This window comes from Gossypium hirsutum, chromosome A07 (genome assembly GCF_007990345.1).
Source record: "Gossypium hirsutum isolate 1008001.06 chromosome A07, Gossypium_hirsutum_v2.1, whole genome shotgun sequence".
Taxonomy (NCBI): Eukaryota; Viridiplantae; Streptophyta; class Magnoliopsida; order Malvales; family Malvaceae; genus Gossypium; species Gossypium hirsutum.
Genome location: NC_053430.1, coordinates 28,802,871 through 28,826,007, shown reverse-complemented (window position 1 = coordinate 28,826,007; position 23,137 = coordinate 28,802,871). Strand labels below are relative to the sequence as shown.

Sequence of the window (23,137 nt, the reverse complement as noted above, 5' to 3'; positions counted from 1 at the left end):
AAGTTAGGGGCCCTGGATAGGTGGTCTTATTAAAATTTGTGGGTAAAATGTAACACAAATGAGCCTTTGGTAAAGTGACTAAGTGACACCACTAGGGAGCTATAAGGTTGGCGTGTAAGTGTTGGGGGAAGACCTGGGTTCGATTCCTTGGAATGGCAAAGGTAATGTTATTTTTATGCTTGTGCATGCTAGAGTTTAAAGCTGGATGGAACTTTGTGGGAGAGAGTTTGAAATAGTCAGATGCATGGATTAAGGAGGGATAAGGGGAGAGATTTTAGGGATTTGAGAGAAGGATAGAGCTTAGCCGATTTGAAGGGATTAGAGAGGGGATTTCGGCATAGGGGTATTAGGTTAGCAATTTCGGCATTAGGGTCTTAGCTGTGCCATTTTCTCTTTTGGTTTAGTTTTTTTCTCTTCTTTCTTCTTCCCTAGCCGAATCTACCACCTTTCCTCTCATCTTTTCTCCCTTTTCTTTTTCAAAAACCAGCCCATTACTTTCCTCTACTTATTTATTATTTCTTTCCCTTACCTCCACTTCTGCCGAAATACTACAAAAGCTGAAATCTGTGAAGCTAGGGGGGGCCGATTTCTTGTTGACCAGCAAACCTCTTTTTCTTTTCACTTTTTGGTGGCCAATCCCTTTATCTTTTATGCATAAGCGGATTCAAGAAGAGAAACTGTGGTAACTGCTCGGACTCTAAACGATTCCTATAGTAACTGTTGACAAAAGCCGAAACCCCTATAGTTTAGGAGATGGTCGAATGTTGGTATAGGCTCTATTGGGTTTTTCTTTTAATCTTTTTATGGTTTTTTATAGTAGAGGAGCAGCAAGGCATGGTGTCAACTTGGATTAGTTTGGATTATCGGAGAAATTAGAGCTAGTCATCAATTTCGGCAAAGGTAAGGTTTCTAAGGCCATTATGGAGGGTGGCCGAATGTGTAAGTGTTTACTATAGATGGTTCTTAATTTGGGTTGATTATTGTAAGCTGATCCATTAACGGTTGATTATAGGAGAAAATGTGTAGGAGATTTCGTCGAGGAATATCGCAAATCAGGTGTGTAACGAACCCTTTTTCATAGCTTAAAGCGATAAATGCCGAAAAGCTGAAATGCCGAAATTCTGGCATTTCGAGGACTTGTGAGCAAGTGAACGCTCATTAGTTAGTTAGATTCACTAAGATGATGATTGAGAACGTTGGAAAAGGTAGGAGCGTGATTTTTGGCATTCACGGTAAGTTGGGCCTCGAGGGGCTGAAATAGGGCCCAATAGGCTTTTTGGCCCATTTGGGTAAAATTGATAGAAAATGGGAATCTGTTAAATTGCATGTTAAAACTGTTAATACCGTTATGGATTATAGGCTAAATAGGCCTAGATGACAAAATCGGCTATGTAGGGCCCATTAGAGGTTTTAGGCCCAATAACTCGATTTCGTTAAAAATGGGCCAGAATCACTGTTTGCACACATGAATTGTTAATAACCGCTAATGAACATGGAAAACACTAATTTTTGGTAAAATTACGGAATTACCCCTATGATATAAAAATGACTATTTTGCCCCAGGTAAAAAAATGACCATTATACCCCTAGGGTTGAATTTTGAATTTGATACATGGGATTTTGATATACATGATTGATATGACATGCACATGATATGTATGATATGCACATGTTATGTATGATATGCACATGATGTATTCATAAATGCATTGGGTTGGGTTTTTATATAGATGGAGGAAGTGAAAAAGCGCTTATGCCCTAGGTTACTGAAAAAGGGCTTATGCCCCAGTTTACCGAAAAGGGCTTATGCCCCAGTTATTAAAAAGAGGAAAGGCCTCTAGTTATATGATAAAGCAGCTATGCTGCCAGTGGAGAGTTTTGGTTGGGTGGGTTGAGTTATTCCCCACATGGAGAGCTTGGTTGGTACGGGTGGAGAGTAGCGGATGGTGGGTCGAGTAGTCTCCCCAAATGGGCTTGCATTCATTCTCTCATTGACAGTGCATATAATATTGAAATGGGCCTATGGGCCAGACCGTTTGCAATAAAGGCTTCGGCCCAGTAATATGAAATATGAAATATGAAATATGAAAAGGCTTCGGCCCAGTATTATGAAATATGAAATATGAAAAGGCTTCGGCCAGTATATGTTGAGATTGGATTTGGGCTTGGGCCCAACAGGCTGATATTGTTTTGGGCTCTGAAATGAGCTTCTTGCACATTGAGTTTCCAAACTCACCCCCTTTCCTTAACCTTGCAAGTGAGCCTTGATTTGGGGACTTGGAGCCAGAGGGGATTCAGAGTGGCCACGGTGATCGCCTTTGGGCTTTTAAATAAGCATTTGGTTTTCTTTAAGTTTTCTTTATTTATTATTTATTTTTGGGTTGTAATAAGGCCATTTTAACTTTATTTTCCTTTACTTATTTTCTAGGATTATTTTATTTTTAATAACTTTAATCTGGTTGATAACAAATGGGCTAGACTTAGGACGTGTTTTTAAAATGATACTTGATTTCGAAATAACACAACACCTCGATTATCCGATTTATCAAAATTCCCACTCAAATAAATTTCAACTCGTTATAACCAAGTGTGGCAATGGTCGTGGGCATGTCTAGGATTGGATCCAATCAAAGAGCTTGGTATCTAAGTAGCCTTCATGGCTCACCTCCTCTGTTACAGATTCCTACCTGGTGCCTAGCTTCCATTCACTTTGTTAGCTTAACAAAAGTCAGTTTTTACAACAAGAAAATGAATCATAGACTTTTAACTTCAATGTGGCACGTCAGATTTGGCCATAACGTCTGGGCTAGGTTTGGGGTGTTACATTTAATGGTATCAGAGCCTAGGTTGCAACAACTCGGCTGTGGATCGGGTCTGGAAATTTTTTGAAAACTTAGGCCTAAGAAGGGTATTTTTGGAAATGGTTTTTGAAAATTCTTTTCAAAGATGTTTTATAGAGTATACATGTTAAAATGGTTCAAGTTTTTCTATTTTTAATCGAGGTTAAAATCAAGAGTTTCAAAACAAGGGTGTTTCAAATCGAAATTTTAAATTCCTATTTTTTGGTGATCAAATGGTTCTTGAGTTTTAAATAGATTGAGAAAGAAGTGGAGCACTAAATCCCCGGTACCAAGTCTGTAAGTATATTTTCTTTACGATATGTGATAATGATATGATGCTATGAATAGAATTGAGACCATGATACTTTAGATAGGGTAGAGCTGTAAAACGGTAGAAATGAGACTGTAGCTAGGCTACGACGATGTGAAAACAATTCTTGAACTGTTATATTTCCATAAGGCATTTTCTTAATAAATAGTGGAACATTATACTAATATCATAAAATTTGTAATTAGATAAGTCGATATGAATACATGAGGAACTCGTGGACGAGGCCGCGGACGTGGTCGCGGAAGGGTGCAAGCTAAATCTTCATCCTCAGGGCATAGGCCAGCTGAGGAGGCATCCGTGCCACAGGCAATGAAGACTGGGTCGTATGATCGGGCTGCGGGGGATGACGCTTTGTCCCAAGCCATGTTAAGGGTTTTAGAAAGAGTTGCTGGAGCTAGCACTGGGACAGTGAATAGGGGATCCATCTCGGAGCGACTCCGGGCCAACGGAGCAGAAGTATTTAGGGGTGTATTTGGAGTAGCCCCAAATGTCGCAGAATATTGGCTAGAGGCAACAGAGCGGATCATGGATGATCTAGACTGCTCAGTGGAGCAAAAGCCGAAAGCGGTTGTGTCGCTGCTAAGTGACGAAGCATACCGATGGTGGATCACTGTGAGGGAGAGTACCCCAATGGAGCGAGTAACCTGGGAATTGTTCAAAACTGCCTTTAAGGGGAGATATGTTGGAGCTAGTTATGTGGATGCTCACGGGAAGGAATTTTTGAATCTGACTCAAGGTAATAAGACTGTCGCAGAGTATAAGGCGGAATTCTTGAGGCTGAGTCGATATGCCAGCGGGATAGTTGCAACTGAATATGAGCGCAGTGTTCGATTTGAGGATGGCCACCGCGATGAGCTTAGGATATTGATAGCTCCACAGGGGGAGCGTGATTTTGCTGCATTGGTAGAGAAGGCTAAGATAGCCGAGGAGGTAAAACGGACTGAGCGGTAGAATCGTGAGAAGGATCGACCCAGATTTAAGAGGGATTTTGGATCCTCGAGTGCTGCGAATCGGAATGTTAAAAGAGCTAGAATGGAGGAACCGGTTCGAGTAGTTCCAGTGAATACTTTTAGACCACAGGCTTGCAAGGACTGTGGTAGGGTGCATATGGGGGAGTGCTGGAAACGAACGGGAGCATGTTTTCGTTGTGGGTAGAAGGAGCATAAGTTTAGAGAATGTCCTCGAAGAATAGCTCAGGAACTAGCTGTAGAGCAAAGGGATGTCCAACCACAGCAAGGAGGACCACCACTACAAAGAGGTCGTGGGCAAGGTAAAGGTGGTAATGGAAATGGACGAGGACGTGGGGCACCTGGTAGGGGTGCTGGACATGTTGAAGCTCGACAGCCGGTATTGGTCTATGCTGCACGACGTCGTGAGGAGGGTGACGCTCCTGATGTTATAACCGGTACGTTCTTCATTCATAGCACGCCTTATACTGCTTTAATTGATGTGGGTTCCACTCACTCGTATGTTGCTTGTGATGTATCTAGGGCTTTGGGTGTGCTTCCTGAGGAGACTGTGAGTGGGGTATCAGTGATAAGCCCTTTAAGACACTCGGTCAAGGTAGATAAACTTTTTAGGGCGGTGCCTTTGGAGACACAAGATAAGATTTTTGAAGGAGATTTGATGGAGTTGCCATTTGGGGATTTTGATCTTATCTTGGGAATGGACTGGCTAACTAAGCATAAGGCGATATTGGATTGTGCTGCAAAGAGAATGGTATTAAGAACTGCCGAAGATGAGGAGATAATGGTCATAGGGGAACGAAGGAATTATTTGTCAAATGTTGTGTCGGCTTTAAGAGCCGAGAAATTGATTCGGAAAGGTTGTAAGGCGTACTTGGCATTGGTAAGTAAAGCTGAACCTGAGGGGATAACTGTGGAGTCGGTTAGGACCATTAAGGAATTTCAAGATGTATTTCCGGAGGAACTTCCTGGATTACCTCCGAACAGAGAAGTTGAGTTTGGAATCGACTTGTTACCTGGAACAGCACCTGTGTCCATTGCGCCTTATAGGATGGCACCAAAGGAGTTGGTGGAATTGAAAACTCAGATTCAGGAGCTGTTGGATAGAGGGTTTATAAGACCAAGTGTTTCTCTGTGGGGCACACCAGTGTTGTTCGTAAAAAAGAAAGATGGGACTATGCGAATGTGCATTGACTATCGGTAGTTGAATAAACTGACGATCAAGAACAAGTATCCGTTACCGAGAATCGACGATCTGTTTGACCAACTAAGAGGAGCCTCGGTATTTTCTAAGATCGACCTTCGATCAAGATATCATCAGTTGAGAGTCAAGGAGGTGGATATTTGTAAGACGGCATTCAGGAGTCGATATGGTCATTACGAGTTTCTGGTGATGCCTTTTGGTTTGACTAATGCACCGACAGCATTCATGGATTTAATGAATCGGGTGTTTCAGCCATACTTGGATCAGTTTGTAGTCGTTTTTATTGATGATATCCTGGTGTATTCGGAAACGAAGGAGAAGCATGATGAGCATCTTCGTGTTGTGCTGGAAGTGCTAAGGGAGAAACAACTTTATACAAAGTTTAGTAAGTGCGAGTTTTGGCTGAAGGAAGTCACTTTCTTGGGGCATGTTGTGTCTGCTGAGGGGATCAAGGTGGACCCTTGAAAGATTGAGACAATTCTGGAATGGAAGCCACCGAAGTCGGTAACAGAGATCCGAAGTTTTCTGGGGTTGGCAGGTTATTATCGGAGATTCGTGGAAGGATTTACGGTGTTGGCAGCACCGTTAACGAAACTTATAAGGAAGGGAGCACCTTTTGTTTGGACGAATAAGCAGCAAGAGGCTTTTGAGAAGCTGAATAAGGTTTTGACAGAAGCGCCAGTGTTGATTCAGCCAGAGTCTGGTAAGGATTTCACTATGCACAGCGACGCGTCACATGTAGGTTTGGGCTGCGTGTTGATGCAAGAGGGGAAAGTGGTCGCTTATGCTTCTTGACAGCTTAAGCCTCACGAAGTGAACTATCCTACGCATGACTTGGAGTTGGCCGCGGTGATTTTCGCGCTTAAGATCTGGAGGCATTACTTGTATGGGGAGAAATGCATCATCTATACGGTTCACAAGAGTCTTAAGTACTTGCAGACTCAAAAGGAGCTGAACCTTAGACAGCGAAGGTGGATAGAGTTGTTAAAGGACTATGACTGTTCGATCGAGTACCATCCAGGAAAAACAAATTTCGTGGCTGATGTGTTAAGTTGAAGGACTGTGGCGGAGTTGAAGGCCATGTTTGCTCGTATAAGTTTGTATGATGATAGAAGCTTATTGGCAGAGTTACAAGTGAGACCGACTTGGGTAGAGCAGATTAAGAAGCAACAGTTGGAGGATGAGTCATTGGTTTCTCGGATTCAGCAAGTTGAGAAGGGGGAGAATCCAGACTTTGGGTTAAATAACGATGGAGTTCTTTGTTTTCAAGGAAAAATTTGTATACCGAAGGACTCTGATTTGAGGTTGATGATTTTCAAAGAGGCACATAGTGGACCTTGTGCTATGCATCCAGGCGGGAGTAAGTTGTATCGAGATTTGTGAGAGCTATATTGGTGGCCTGGGCTTAAGCGAGAAGTGACCGAATTTGTGGAGAGATGTTTGACATGTCAACAAGTGAAGGTCGAGCATCAACTGCCTTCAGGATTGTTACAACCGGTGAATATATCACTTTGGAAGTGGGAAAGGGTAACTATGGATTTTGTGAGTGGGTTGCCATTGACACCTTCTAAGAAGGATTCGGTTTGGGTAATTGTGGATAGGCTCACGAAATCTACCCATTTCATACCTGTTCGAACCGATTACTCATTTCAGAAGCTAGCCAAGTTGTATGTGGCGGAGATAGTGCGGTTATATGGGGTGCCAGTATCGATAATTTCTGACCGAGACCCAATGTTTACATCTCGGTTTTGGCAGAAGTTGCATGAGGTGTCGGGAACACGGTTGGATTTCAGTACGACTTTTCACCCTCAGTCGGATGGGCAGTCAGAGAGGGTCATTTAGATTTTAGAAGACATGTTGAGAGGTTGTGCTATTGAGTTTAGGGGCAGCTGGGAGGACTATTTGCCATTGGCAGAGTTCGCGTATAACAATAGCTACCAAGCAAGTATCCAGATGGCTCTTTATGAGGCACTATATGGGCGAAGATTTCGTTTGCCCACTTGTTGGGAAGAATTGGGGGAAAGGCAAGTACTTGGGCCAGAGTTGATAACAGATACTGAAGACAAGATTAAGGTGATCAGAAATCGGTTAAAGAAGGCAACGGATCGACAAAAGTCTTATGCCGGTCTGAAACATAAGGATATTGAATATGCTGTAGGGGACATGGTCTTCTTGAAAGTTTCGCCTTGGAAGAAGATATTGAGATTTGGTAAGAAGAGCAAGTTGAGTCCACGATTTATTGGGCCTTATCAAATTATTAAACGGATAGGGCCGGTGGCTTATCAGCTAAAGTTACCTCCAGAACTGGATCGTATTCACGATGTTTTTCATGTGTCCATGCTAAGACGATATCGTTCTGACCCAACTCATATCGTGCCAGTTGCAGAAATCGAAGTAAAATCGGATCTGACTTTCAAAGAAGAACCTGTGCAAATACTTGATCGCGATGTCAAGGTGTTGAGAAGGAAGTCAGTCCCATTAGTGAAGGTACTTTGGAGGAACCATGGCAAGAAAGAAGCTACTTGGGAGACCGAAGAGGCAATGCGTCAGCAATACCCTCAACTATTTGGATCAGGTAAATTTCGAGACCGAAATTTCTTTAAGGAGGGTAGAGTTCTAACATCCTGATTTTCGGGTTTTTTCATGATTCTTGATATTTTAGTAAATTTTCTAAAATTTGGTATGTGGTTGTGAAATTCATAATTTGAGTATGTAAATGGGCCTATGGAAGGCCCATGTGTTGGCCAAAACCCGGTGGAATTTTTGAATTTTGGACTTAAGAAGTTAGGGGCCTTAGATAGGTGGTCTTATTAAAATTTGTGGGTGAAATGTAACACAAATGAGCCTTTGGTAAAGTGGCTAAGTGATGCCACTAGGGAGCTATAAGGGTGGCGTGTAAGTGTTGGGGGAAGACTTGGGTTCGATTCCCTGGAATGGCAAAGGTAATGTTATTTTTATGCTTGTGCATGCTAGAGTTTAAAGCTGGATGGAACTCTGTGGGAGAGAGTTTGAAACAGTCAGATACATGGATTAAGGAGGGATAGGGGGAGAGATTTTAGGGATTTGAGAGAAGGATAGAGCTTAGCCGATTTGAAGGGATTAGAGAGGGGATTTCGGCAGAGGGGTATTAGGTTAGCAATTTTGGCATTAGGGTCTTAGCTGTGCCATTTTCTCTTTTGGTTTAGTTTTTTTTCTCTTCTTTCTTCTTCCCTAGCCGAATCTACCACCTTTCCTCTCATCTTTTCTCCCTTTTCTTTTTCAAAAACCAGCCCATTACTTTCCTCTACTCATTTATTGTTTCTTTCCCTTACCTCCACTTCTGCCGAAATACTACAAAAGCCGAAATCTGTGAAGCTAGGGGGGGCCAATTTCTTGTTGACCAGCAAACCTCTTTTTCTTTTCACTTTTTGGTGGCCAATCCCGTTATCTTTTAAGCATAAGCGGATTCAAAAAGAGAAACTGTGGTAACTGCTCGGACTCTAAACGATTCCTATAGTAACTGTTGACAAAAGTTGAAACCCCTATAGTTTAGGAGATGGCCGAATGTGGGTATAGGCTCTATTGGGTTTTTCTTTTAATCTTTTTATGGTTTTTATAGTAGAGGAGCAGCAACGCGTGGTGTCGACTTGGATTAGTTTGGATCATCGAAGAAATTAGAGTTAGTCATCAATTTTGGAAAAGGTAAGGTTTCTAAGGCCATTATGGAGGGTGGCCGAATGTGTAAGTGTTTACTATAGATGGTTCTTGATTTGGGTTGATTATTGTAAGCTGATCCATTAACGGTTGATTATAGGAGAAAACATGTAGGAGATTTCGTCGAGGAATATCGCAAATCAGGTGTGTAACGAACCCTTTTTCATAGCTTAAAGCGATAAATACCAAAAAGCCGAAATGCCGAAATTCTGGCATTTCGAGGAATTGTGAGCAAGCGAACGCTCATTAGTTAGTTAGATTCGCTAAGATGATGATCGAGAACATTGGAAAAGGTAGGAGCGTGATTTTTGGCATTCACGGTAAGTTGGGCCTCGAGGGGCTGAAATAGGGCCCAATAGGCTTTCTGGCCCATTTGGGTAAAATTGATAGAAAATGGGAATCTATTAAATTGCATGTTAAAACTGTTAATACCGTCATGGATTATAGGCTAAATAGGCCTAGATGACAAAATCAGCTATGTAGGGCCTATTAGAGGTTTTAGGCCCAATAACTCGGTTTCGCTAAAAATGGGCCAGAATCACTGTTTGCACACATGAATTGTTAATAACCATTAATGAACACGGAAAACCCTAATTTTTGGTAAAATTACGGAATTACCCTTATGATATGAAAATGACTATTTTACCCTAGGTAAAAAAATGACCATTATACCCCTAGGGTTGAATTTTGAATTTGATACATGGGATTTTGATATACATGATTGATATGACATGCACATGATATGTATGATATGCACATGTTATGTATGATATGAACATGATGTATTCATAAATGCATTGGGTTGGGTTTTTATATGGATGAAGTGCAAAAAGGCTTATGCCCTAGTTTACCGAAAAAGGGCTTATGCCCCAGTTTACCGAAAAGGGCTTATGCCCCAGTTATTAAAAAAAGGCAAGGCCTCTAGTTATATGATAAAGCAGCTATGCTGCCAGTGGAGAGTTTTGGTTGGGTGGATTCAGTTATTCCCCACATGGAGAGCTTGGTTGGTACGGGTGGAGAGTAGCGGATAGTGGGTCGAGTAGTCTCCCCAAATGGGCTTGCATTCATTCTCTCATTGACAGTGCATATAATATTGAAATGGGCCTATGGGCCAGACCATTTGCAGTAAAGGCTTCGACCCAGTAATATGAAATATGAAATATGAAATATGAAAAGGCTTCGACCCAGTATTATGAAATATGAAATATGAAAAGGCTTCGGCCAGTATATGTTGAGATTGGATTTGGGCTTGGGCCCAGCAGGCTGATATTGTTTTGGGCTCTGAAAGGGGCTTGTTGCACATTGAGTTTCCAAACTCACCCCCTTTCCTTAACCTTGCAAGCGAGCCTTGATTCGGGGACTTAGAGCCGGAGGGGATTCAGAGTGGCCACGGTGATCGCCTTTGGGCTTTTAAATAAGCATTTGGTTTTCTTTAAGTTTTTTTTTATTTATTAGTTATTTTTGGGTTGTAATAAGGCCATTTTAACTTTATTTTCCTTTACTTCTTTTCTAGGATTATTTTATTTTTAATAACTTTAATCTGGTTGATAACAAATGGGCTAGACTTAAGACGTGTTTTTAAAATGATACTTGATTTCGAAATAACACAACACCACGATTATCCGATTTATCAAAATTCCCACTCAAATAAATTTCAACTCATTATAACCAAGTGTGGCAATGGTCGTGGGCATGTCTAGGATTAGATCCAATCAAAGAGCTTGGTATTTAAGCAGCCTTCATGGCTCACCTCCTCTGTTACGAATTCCTACCTAGTGCCCAGCTTCCATTCACTTTGTTAGCTTAACAAAAGTCGGTTTTTACAAGAAGAAAATGAATCATAGATTTTTAACTTCAATGTGGCACGTCAGATTTGGCCATAACGTCTAGGCCGGGTTTGGGGTGTTACATTTCAGTTTGGTTGGTAGTTTATTTTAGAGTATGGCTGAGCACTCTTCGTTGAGTTCTACTGTAGACAACTCTTAAAACTTCCTTTTATTTGTTTGAAGCTTCTTCAAAAATTTTGCATATGTAGGCATTTGCGAAATAGCTTCAATAAAAGGTAAGTTAATATGCAATTGTTTAAAAAGTTCAAGAAATTTATCGAATTGTGCATCCATCCGGTCTTTCTTCAACTTTGCCGGATATGGGATTGGTGGTCTATATTCCCTTAGCACTGGTTTTTCACTTATTTCGGGTTTTACCTCCCCATCCTCTTTCCTATCAGATTCTTGTGGTAGTTTTTTTTTTATTCAGTCAACATTTTTCCACTCCTTAGGGTAACTACTTTCACGTGCTCTTTTTGGTTGGGTTTGGTGTTACTAGGAAGGCTCCCTTGTGGTCTCTCTGAAATTAGCTTAGCCAGCTGTCCTATTTGATTCTCGAGCTGTTAAATTGATGCTTGTTGATTTTTAAGTGTAGTTTCAGTATTTTGAAAATGAGTTTCTGTCATTGAAATAAACTTTGTCATCATCTCTTCAAGGTTCGGCTTTTTCTCTTGCTAGTTAGGTTGTTGTTGGAAGCTTGGAGGGGGTGGTGGTCTTTGATTTCCTTGGCCTTCCATGAGAAATTTGGGCGGTTCCTCCAACCTGCATTATAAGTGTTACTGTAAGGATTATTCCTCCAACCTGAAGGGTAAATATTCTGAATTGCCCATTCCACCTCCACTCGTGTCACACTGCATCACCGGATGTACCTGCATAAAACCACATAGACCGCCAATCTTTTTATTCAAGAGTTCTACCTGGTTTGATAGCATGGTGACTATATCTAGGTTGAAAACACCAGTTGATTTTGTTGGCTTTCATCTCATGACTTGCCACTGATAGTTATTCAGTGGCATCTCCTCTATAAACTTATAAGCCTCCTCAGGTGTTTTGTTATTTATGGTTCCACTGGCAGCTGTATCGACCATTTGCCTAGTTGAGGGGTTGAAACCATTATGAAAAGTTTGAACCTGTAACCATAAAGGTAACCCATGGTGAGGGCACATTCTCAATATGTCCTTATACCTCTCCCATGCATAAAATCTCTAAATCTATTTGCACGAAGGACGAGATATTGTTCTTCAACTTAGCTGTCTTGGCTAGTGGAAAGTATTTCAATAAAAACTTCTCAGTCATCTGATCCTAAGTAGTGATGGACCCTCGTGGTAAGGAGTTCAACCACTGCTTAGCCTTATTTCACAACAAGAAGGGGAATAGCCTTAGGCAAATGGGGTCATCAGAAACGCCATTGATCTTGAAAGTGTCGCAATATTCCAAAAAGTTGGCCAAATGAGTATTTGGATTCTCATCTTGCAAACCATTGAACTAAATAAACTACTAGATCATCTGAATTGTATTTGGCTTCAGTTCAAAATTGTTTGCAGCGACGGTAGGTCGAACAATACTCGATTCAGCCCCAGTAAGATTGGGCTTAGCATAATCATACATAGTACGAGGAGTAGGATTCTGATTTACAGGAATTGCGGCAACCACGGGAGGTAGTGGATTATTCTGATTTTCAGCCATCTCCTCGGTAGTATTGGTATCGTCCTCGTGCTCTTCCTCTATATACTGTAAGCTCCACCTTATTTCTCTACGATTTCTACGAGTTGTACTTTCAATTTCATTATCAAATAATAATAGTCCTGACTGATTCCTTCTAGTCATAAACTACAAGAACCTACCAGAAGCAAACAAAAGAAAAATTAGTAATTCAAAATAAAACTAAAACAAAAATTAAATGCAAAAAAATAAAAATGGCTAAATTAATAAAAATCAAGTGCTCCTAATATCTTGGTCCTCGACAACGGCGCCAAAAACTTGATGATCATTTTATGAAACATTAAACAAGACTATGATCACGACTATGGCAAGCGCACCTATCGAATGGTAGTATAGTTATGGTGAGTCCAGAATATCGTATCCACAAGGACTAAAAGTACTAGTATTACCTATCTTATTATTATTTAGCCTAAAACATAAGGGATTTGTTTTAATCTAAAATTAACTTAACTAATTAACTACTGAACACGATAGAGAGTGAATTGGGAAAAATACTTGAAGAAAACTTATAAGGAGTACAATGCCTAGGATAGAATCCACCTAGACTTCACTTATTACACCTAGACTTCACTTATTATTCTGAATTTCACTTGTCTTGATTCATAGAAATCCCTGAATTATGTTAATATCTCTTTCGAGACTGAGAACAACTGACTCTAGGTTGATTAATTGAAATCTCTTTCTAATTAAAATCCCTATCATCTCATTAACTTGATTTATGGATTCCCTATTAGATTTGACTTTAATCTGGCAAATTTATGTCATCTTATTTCTAGGATTGCATACAACTCCACTTAATTATGCTAGATCTATTCTTAAACAAGGACTTTTGCTCCACTGAATAAGCATATCAAACTTGGAATAATATCCTGAAAATATTAAAACAAGGATTAAGAACACATAATCAAGAACAAGAACAAGTATTTATCATGTAATTCAGATAATTAAATAATAAGATCCATCATAGGTTTCATCCTCCCAAGGTATTTAGGGAGTTTAGTTCATAATGTTAAAGGAAAACATCTCAAATTTAGAAAATTAGAAAAACAACAAGACATAAAAAAACCTTAATAAACTTCGAGAGAAATTTGAATGGAGATCTTCAATCTTGAGGTGGATCTACTTCTGAGATTATTCCAACGACTTCCTTTGAATAATTTCTGCTTTCTACTCTGCGTATCCCTTTAGGTCTACTTCTAGTGTGTTTATGTAAACTTTTGAATGCTCAGAAACCCTAAAATTTGGCTTTTTCTGCGTATTTGGGAAACAAGTAGCGATATTGACACAGGCTGCAACATGGGCGTGTGTCCAGCCCGTGTGGCTCACATGGGCGTGTGCTCAGCCTGTGTGGAATTTGTCTTAGCCGTGTGGATCTTTCAACCAGCCTGTTTTGTCTATTTTTGGCCGTTTTTTGCTCCTTTTGTTCCTTTATGCTTTTCTTAGTATAAAATATGAAATTAAGGGGTTAGGAGCATCTAATTCACTAAATTATATGATAAACCATCCAAAAATATGCTAAGTATGGGATTAAAATGTGTTACTTTTATGGTTTATCACTCGCGAGGTCGTATATGACTATCATACCATATTTTTTATCTTTCTTTACACATTTTGGCATTTTCATAGGAAAACAACCTCAACTCTTCCAACTCATCTAGTTGTAACATCTTTTTTTCACTGGCTTGCTTAATTCTTCAAAGCCCAATGAGCTCTATTCTCCAACACTAATGGCAAATGACATGCCTTCCCAAAAACCAATCGATAAGGAGTCATTCCTAACGGTGTCTTAAATGTTGTTCGATAGGCCCATAATACATCATCGAGCCTTTGAGACCGATCTTTTCTACTAGGGCATACTACCATTTCAAGGATACCTTTAATCTCACGGTTCACTCTTTCAACTTGCCCATTAGACTGAGGGTGATAAGCAGTAGCAATCTTGTGTTTCTCATTATATTTGTCAAGCAAGCACTTAAGCCATTTGTTCACAAAGTAAGAGCCTTCATCACTAATAATAGCTCTTGGTGTCCCAAATCGTGTAAACACATGCTTATGTAGGAATCACATGAATACCTTAGCATCATTTGTAGGGTATGCTTCAGCTTCAACCCACTTGGACACATAATCCACATTAACTAAGATGTATTTGTTCCCATATGAAGAAGGAAACGGTCCTAAAAAGTCAATGCCTTATACATCGAATAATTCAATCTCCAAAATGTTTGTTAAGGGTATCTCATTCCGCCTTGATATGTTTCCGATCCTTTGGCATCTATCACAGTTTTTCACATAAGCATAAGCATATTTAAATAGTGTAGGCCAAAAGAAACCTGTTTGCAAAATCTTTGGTACAGTATGTGCACCACCAAAGTGTCCCCCACTTGGAGATGAATGGAAATGATGTAAGATTTCAGTAATCTCACTTTTAGCTACACACTTTTGGATTATATTATCTGCACACTGTTTAAACAAGAATGGGTCCTCCCAAAAATAATACCGACTTTCATGAGGGAATTTCTTCCTTTGTTGGTATGTCAATTCTCGAGGAATTATTCCACGTGCAAGATAATTAGCAAAATTAGCAAACCAAGGTGTTTCATGAATTTGACTCACTTCAAATAAGTACTCATCTGGGAAATTCTCATTGATAGGCACATGTGATCGAGTTACCTCATCTTGCTCCAACCTCCATAGATGATCAGCTACTTGATTTTCAACATCTATTCTGTCTTGGATATCAAGGTCAAATTCTTGGAGTAAAAGTATCCAACGAATTAGCCTCAGTTTCACATCTTTCTTCGTGAGCAAATGTTCAATGGTCGCATGGTTAGTAAATACTGTAACTTTGATACCTATAAGATATGAGTGGAATTTGTCAAAAGAAAAAAATATAGCAAATAGTTCCTTTTCAGTTACCGTATAATTGAGTTGGGCTCCCATCAAGGTTCTACTTGTATAATAAATGGGGTGGAGCACTTTATTCCTTCTTTGACCTATCATAGATGCAACAGCGTAATCACTTGCATCGCACATCAACTCAAAAGGTGTGCTCCAATCGGGTGTAATGATTATTAGGGTTGAGATTAACCATTTTTTCAGCTCTTCAAAAGCTTCTAAACATGCTTTGTTGAAATCGAACACTGTAACTTTCTCTAACAATGAACACAGTGGTTTAGAAATTTTTAAAAAATCTTTGATAAACCTTCGTTAAAAATCGGCATGGCCTAAGAAACTTCTGACTCCTTTCACATTCATTGAGGCCGGTAATCTTTTAATTACTTCCACCTTTACTTTGTTGAATTCAATTCCTTTCTTTGAAATTCTATGCCCTAAGACAATCCCTTCCTTAACCATAAAATGACATTTCTCCCAGTTAAGGACTAGATTCGTCTCTTCGCATTTCTTCAGTACCTTAGCTAAATTACTCAAACAAATATCATAAGTGTTACCAAAAATAGAAAAATCATCCAAGAAAACCTCAACAAAATTTTCAACCATATCAGTGAATATTGCCATCATGCATCATTGGAATGTTGCAGGTGCATTGTATAAACCAAAAGGCATTCACCTAAAAGCAAACGTACCATATGGACAAGTAAAGGTTGTTTTATGTTGGTCTTCCGGAATGACAACTATTTGGTTATATCCCGAATAACCATCTAAACAACAATGGAATTCATTACCTATCAGTCAATCTAACATCTGATCCATAAAAGGCAACGAAAAATGATCCTTCCGAGTGGCTTTATTCAACTTTCTGTAGTCAGCACAAATTCTCCAACCAGTAACAAATCTTGTTGGGATCAATTCGTTACACTCATTCTCAACAATCATAATTCAACCTTTCTTCGACACACACTGTACCGGACTTACCCACGAACTATCCGAAATAGGATAGATGATTCCTACATCTAGCCATTTGATCACTTCCTTTCTCACGACTTCCTTCATGATAGGATTAAGCCTCCTTTTCCCATCAATTCGAGCTTTTTCACCTTCCTCTAGAATAATTTTATGCATGCAAAATGAAGGGCTTATACCTCGAATATCAGCTATAGTCCAACCAATTGCTTTCTTAAATTTCTTTAGAATAGAAATTAATTACTCCTCTTTATCTTTTGTCAGTTCGGTTGAAATAATCATAGGCAAAGTAGAACAATTACCTAAATAAATATATTTCAAATGAGCAGGAAGTACCTTTAGTTCGAGTGTAGGTGGTTCTTCGATTAACAATTTGGGTTGCACAAATTCTCTAACTTCCAACTCTAACGGTTCAAACCGTGTGGATTGAATAAAATTCCTCAGTTGGCTTCCATCACAGCCATATTTTCTTCACCTTCTTTATCCTCCAAAGGGTCAAACCCTAAGGCTTTCTCCAATGGATCTTCTTCAAGATGGCTTTCCATAGAAATTAAGGTTTCTATTTCTTCCATAACTGAGCACTCTTCTGTCGGATCGAAAAATTTCATCGCTTTAAGAATGTTAAAAGTTACCTGATCGTCTTGAACTCGTATGGTGAGTTTGCCTTTCTGTATATCAATTCCCGTTCTTCCTGTGGTTAGGAAAGGTCTCCCAAGGATAATTGGCACTTCTTTATCTGCTTCAAAATCTAGAATAATGAAATCAACAAGAAAAATAAATTTATCGACTCTTACCAAAACATCTTCGATCTTTCCTTCGGGGTATACTAAAGATCGATCCGTTAGCTGGAGCGTCACAGTTATAGGTCTTACTTCTCCTATCCCTAGCATCTTGAAAATAGACTTAGGCATCAAGTTGATACTTGCTACTAAGTCATACAAAGCTTTACCACAATAAGATTCACCAATGTTACAGGGTATCGTAAAGCTTCCTGGATCCTTCAATTTCGGTGGCAGCTTGTTCTGAAAGAAAGCACTACACTCCTTTGTCTGAGCGACAGTCTCATACTCACTCAGTCGTTTCTTCTTGGATAGTACATCCTTCATAAACTTCACATAATTCGACATTTGTTCTAAAGCCTCCACCAATGGAATATTGATGTGGAATTGCTTCAGAACATCCAAAAACTTCTTGAATTGCACCTCATATTTCTGCTTGTTTTATTGCAATCTTTGTGGATATGGAGGTGATGGAACTTTCAATTGAACCGGACAACTCTTCTGAGTAGGTAAATCTGAGCTGATGACGAAATAAGAGCATCAACTTTATGAACTCCGGCTACACGTCTTCTTGAAGCTGTTCGATTTGTTGGCTATTGATAGTTGTTGCTTGCAATCCTCTTGATGATCTCATAAGCCTCATTATAAGACTCAAACAAAATTGCACCATTCGTAGAAGCATCTATCATCAATATTGTATGTGCATTAAGACCATTATAGAATGTCTCCAACTGGATACAATGAGGAATCCCATGATGAGAACACTTACGAAGTAACTCCTTGAATCACTCCCATGCCTCATACAAAGACTCGTCATCCAATTGTTGGAAAGTTGTGATCTCGTTCCTCAACTTAGTATTTTTGCTAGGCAAGAAATACTTAACCAAAAATCTCTTTGCTAATTCTTTCCATGTAGATATAGAACTTGGTCGCAATAAAGTGAGCCATGCTCGTGCTCGATCTCACAACCAGTAAGGAAACAACTTCAACCTCAGTGCATCTTCAGTCACACCGGCTATCTTGAATGAGTCATTTACCTCCATAAACAATCGAAAGAGGAGATGTAGATCTTCCGTGGGCATACCACTAAATTGGCCCACCGTTTGTAGCATTTGAAACATCACTGGTTTCAATTCGAATTGGGTTGCCTCAATATCTGGCCTTCTAATTCTTGGATTTAACTCATTGAAAAGCAGCGCAGCATATTGTCTGATGCATCGATCCTTATCATCAGCAATGAGGATAGGATTTCGTACATGTTTGGCTTCATTACCTTGGTCTTGATTTTGATTTCCAAGGTCCATCTCGTTTTGTCTCTGAGCTATTCGTTCACGTCTTCTTTGTCTAAAAGTTCACTCAATTTCAGGGTCTGGTGGGAGTAAATTGATAATCTGATCTATGCTCATAAACACCTAGAAAGAAAATTACAAAATTAAAAAGAATAAGGTAGTACTGTTAGAAATAACCAAATTGAAAAATAAATAATTTCACAAAAAATGACTATGGCAACAGTTGACAATCCCTGGCAACGGCACCAAAAACTTGTAACGCTCAGGTTTGTGCAAGTGTACACAATCGTTATCAAGTAATAAGTAACTATCAAGTTATCATCTCTACAGGGATTGTATTTGTGCTAAGTCACTTAATTTGTAAAAGTGTATTAACAATTTGATAAATAAAAACAATATAATTGAGAAGTGATGAAAAATTAAGTATATGAAACTAAATGCCATGATCCCTAATGCAATTTATCCTAAGTATGCAAACTATATGAATGAGATAGATTTTAGCAGAATTAACACAATAAGCAACAATTATAACATAAATAAGCTAGGACAATTACTTTAATTAAACTCAAATTATTATCAATATGCTTATCAATATTCGGAAAAACATTCCATGGCAATTCGATCTTTCATGAGTTTGGAAACCACGTTAGGTCCTTTCGAAATCCTTTACTTAGTAAATACGCATTTTATTGATCCTTATTTACTAAGGGTTTCTTAGTATTCGTGCGAGGTAACAGGGACGTGTTAGGTTTGAAACAGTTTAATCACACAAATCTAAAAACTATGCAGATAACAGAGCCTAGTTAGGGATGTTATGCAACCTGCAATTTAATCGAGTTAGGATCTAAATTAAGTATGCACATTTCAATTATACGTCCATTAGCCGTCGTTTGGTTAGGATCGCTTAGCTAATTCAAGTTTATTTCAATCACATATGAACGAAATACAGACTTGATTTTAATTAAAAACATGATCGATTGAGGCACAAATATTATAAGCATGAATCAAATAATTATTATTAAATCAAAGCAATCATCCTATTTTAAATAAAATTAAGCTATCATTGTTGTAAACAAGAACAAAGAACACATAGCAAACATTCTTGAATTAAATTAAAGTAAGAAAGATTAAACCCAATTTAAAGTGGCTGTCACCCAAGACTCTGACTGATAAGGGCTCCTTCGTTCCTTTGCTTTGCTCCTTTACTGATGGCTCTCAGAGGTGGCAAACCAAGGGTTCTTTAAGAGGCTAATTTTCTCAAAATATTTATGCAAAGATGATAGGTGTGAGGGCTAAGAAAGCTAAGAGAATTGAGAAAGGCGAGGATGATGAATGAGTGAGGGATGAATGAGGGATGAGGGATGATTGAAAAAGTGAGAAAGGGGCTCTTATTTATAAGTGAGACATGGGAGCTAGTTTGCTAAAAATAGGAGTATCCATCTTTCAAACTCCTTCCAAGGGTGGCCGGCCATGAATTGAGGGAATGTGGCTGATTTTTGCTTGATTCTTGGTCAATTTGAGTGCCACAACAACTCAGGACTAAGACTCGATCACCAGCAAATCTTCGGGCAAATCTCTGATTTCTTCAACTCTTCAAGGACCTTATGTAATTAAACCAAAAGATGGTTTATGAACCTCCAAATTTAGCTGAATTTTGGTTTGACTTGCCCTCCATTTGGACGGTTTTGTAATCAAATTAAAGCTCTCAGACTTGTCCAAAAAAAATCAATAAGTTAGAGGACCAAAGAATTAAATTTTACCAACTTAATTAAATTAATTAAAACCCAAATTATTAATGAAATATTTTAAAATGAATTATTAAATATAATTTTATATTTTATTATTCAATTTAATCATGCATGGTCCACTTTATGTCATAAAAATATAATATGCTCAATTTAATATAAAATAAGCCATTTTATGCATGAAAACTATATAATAAGGCATAAAATCACATTTTAATAGTTTCTATGTCCTGTTTTCATATTTTCACATATTTCATTAATTTATTAAACAATTACTTGGTTTTAACAACAAATTTAAGTAAAAAGGTGATAATTTATATAGGAAAAATCCTATATGTTTTTCAGTTTACAAGCTTTAACACCCAAATCGAGCCATATCCAAATCCAAAGCAATTACTCAGTGCAATCATCAGTCAATGATTTTGAGATAAAAATGGTAACTATTCAGGTGATCCAGGACAGGATGTAATTCAAAGGAAATATGGTGGAAGACCCGAATCAACAATTGAAACAATTCCTACAACTCTGCAACACCTTCAAGTTTAACAGAGTGTCCGATGATGTTGTGAGTCGCTGGTTATTTTTATTTTCTTTATGGGACAATGCTGTTGATTGGTTAGACTCATTAGAACCAGGTTCCATCACCACATGGGATGATTTAGCGGAAAAATTCTTACACAATTTTTTCTCAATTAGCAGAACCATTCAACTTAGGCAAGAAATTGTCAACTTTAAACAATACGAAGGTGAATCCTTGTATGAGGCGTGAGAACATTTCAAGTTTATGCTTAGGAAGTGCCCATACCATGGATTGTAAACATGGCTCCAAATCCAGATATTTTATAATGGTGTTGACGGTAACATCAAATCCAAACTAGACAGAGCGATTGGGGGATCGGTTATGTTCCTCAAAAACGAACGAGCCTATAAAATCATTGATGGTATAGCTATAAATCCTACATGTGGCCTAATGAAAGATTCAAATACAAATCAAATCCTCCAATGGTAAAAGCTATAAATGAAGGTAACCAAGATGATCGATACCAAAAAATCTTACAAAAGCTTAATCATTTGGAGGAGACTGTCAGACCAATGAGAGCTGAGCTATATTATGAAAACCAACTGAAAGAAGCAAACTACATAGGTAATAAGGGTCAAGTTACCTATTCAAATACCTACAATCTCGGTTGGAGGGATCACTCGAACATCAAATGGGAAAACGACCAAGGAGCTACAAATCAAGCGTAAACACGATAAAACCCTCCTTACCAACCTCTACCATTACAACAAAGATCTGTGGGTAATGACCATGATGCATGTGGTCAAAGATTCGATCGGCTAAAAGGAGAGATGAAAACGATGAAAATGGATATACAAAAAGTCCAAGCCATATATGGATGACTTGAATCCCAAATGGATAGCCTCTACAATCAAATGAGTCAGCTAATGACGATATTACAAAAGCGTAGCGGTTAAAGACTCCCTAGTAAACGAAAAGCAATCCTTAGAGAGATGGGAAGTAACACATAAAGGCGATCACATTACGCTCAAGAAAGATACTTGACAAGCCAAAGGGGAACATGAAGAAGAGAATGTTCCTGAAGAGGTTAAGGAATACATGGAGGAGGAAGGTGATAAAAATGAGCCAATTGAGGAGATAGCCAAACTGGTGTTTGATCCAGTCATCAGAAATCTGAACACAACGAAGGTACCATCTTGACAAAATTAGAAGACAAGAAAAAGAGGGACGAGGTAGATTTCATAAATTTTCTCAATTTATTTAAATCCCTCAATGTCAATTTACAGCTCTTAGAACTAACTGATAAAATCCTAAAATATGCCAAGTACTTAAAGGAAATCATGGCATGGCATAAAAAATGAAAAAGGGCGAGCAAATTGATATAGATGCCTCGTGTAACAATTAATCACTAAAAAGATACCCCCAAAATTAAAAGATTTAGGTATTTTTATGATTCCAATAGAGATAGGGGATCATTATTTTAGCAAGGCCTTTTGTAATTTAAGGGCTAGCATAAACTTAATTCCCCAATCAAATCTATCAAAAACTCGAACTTGGGGATCTTAAAAATACTTCTATTGTGACAGCCCTAATTTGGCCCTAGTCAGAAAGTGGTTTCGGGATCACAAAACTGAGTCACAAAAACAAGTAGATGTTATATTTTGTCTTTGTTTCATGTGAAAGTGCATGTGTGAAAATTTCATGCTTTAATTTTTTCAATTGTGAGTGAAATTATGAAATAGGACATATGTGAAAATTTCTGAAAATGCTATAGGCTAATTTGTAGTTTCCAAATAATTTGTAGAGCAAAATAGGAGGATTTGCATGTCAAACCTCCCATTTTATGTGTAGTGGCCGACCATCATATTGGTGGTAGACAACATGTGCACTTGATAATAATAAATTAAGACATGAAGTTATGGTACTAATTGATATGTGTCATTTTATGTCATAAATAAAGAGTAATAAAATAACAAAAGGAAGTGAAGGACAAAGTTTTGTTCATCTTTGTTCATCATAGCCGAAAATAGGAGAGCAAGAGAGGAGAAAGCTCTGACAAATTCGGTCACTAGGGGGAAGAAGGTGCAAGCTCAAGAGCATAGAGGGGCAAATTCAGATAAGGGAAAAGAGAAAGTAATCGAATAGCTATTGTAATCATTCGGCAACATTCGAGGTAAGTTCTTAAGTGTTTAAGCTTGATTCCTTTTTATATACCTAAGAGTTAAATTAATATGGCAAAGAGAATGTAAATTTTATTTAGTTAATGTGCCGAATATGTAATGATTTAAGGCTATAAGCCGATTATGGCTATTATGCTTAAGTTGAATTGGATTTGGAAATTTGATGCTCTAAATGAGTGTTA

General features: G+C 38.5%; 2 non-coding genes across 2 annotated transcripts; one reads left to right on the top strand and one right to left on the bottom strand.

Moving 5' to 3' along the window:
• Positions 1–17,968: 17,968 nt before the first annotated feature.
• LOC121204055 (small nucleolar RNA R71) lies at positions 17,969–18,075 on the top strand. The gene has a single exon (XR_005898983.1). It is a non-coding gene; the product is annotated as a small nucleolar RNA R71 (small nucleolar RNA).
• A 2,886-nt stretch (positions 18,076–20,961) lies between these two features.
• On the bottom strand, positions 20,962–21,068 carry LOC121204284 (small nucleolar RNA R71). The gene has a single exon (XR_005899212.1). It is a non-coding gene; the product is annotated as a small nucleolar RNA R71 (small nucleolar RNA).
• Positions 21,069–23,137: the final 2,069 nt, after the last annotated feature.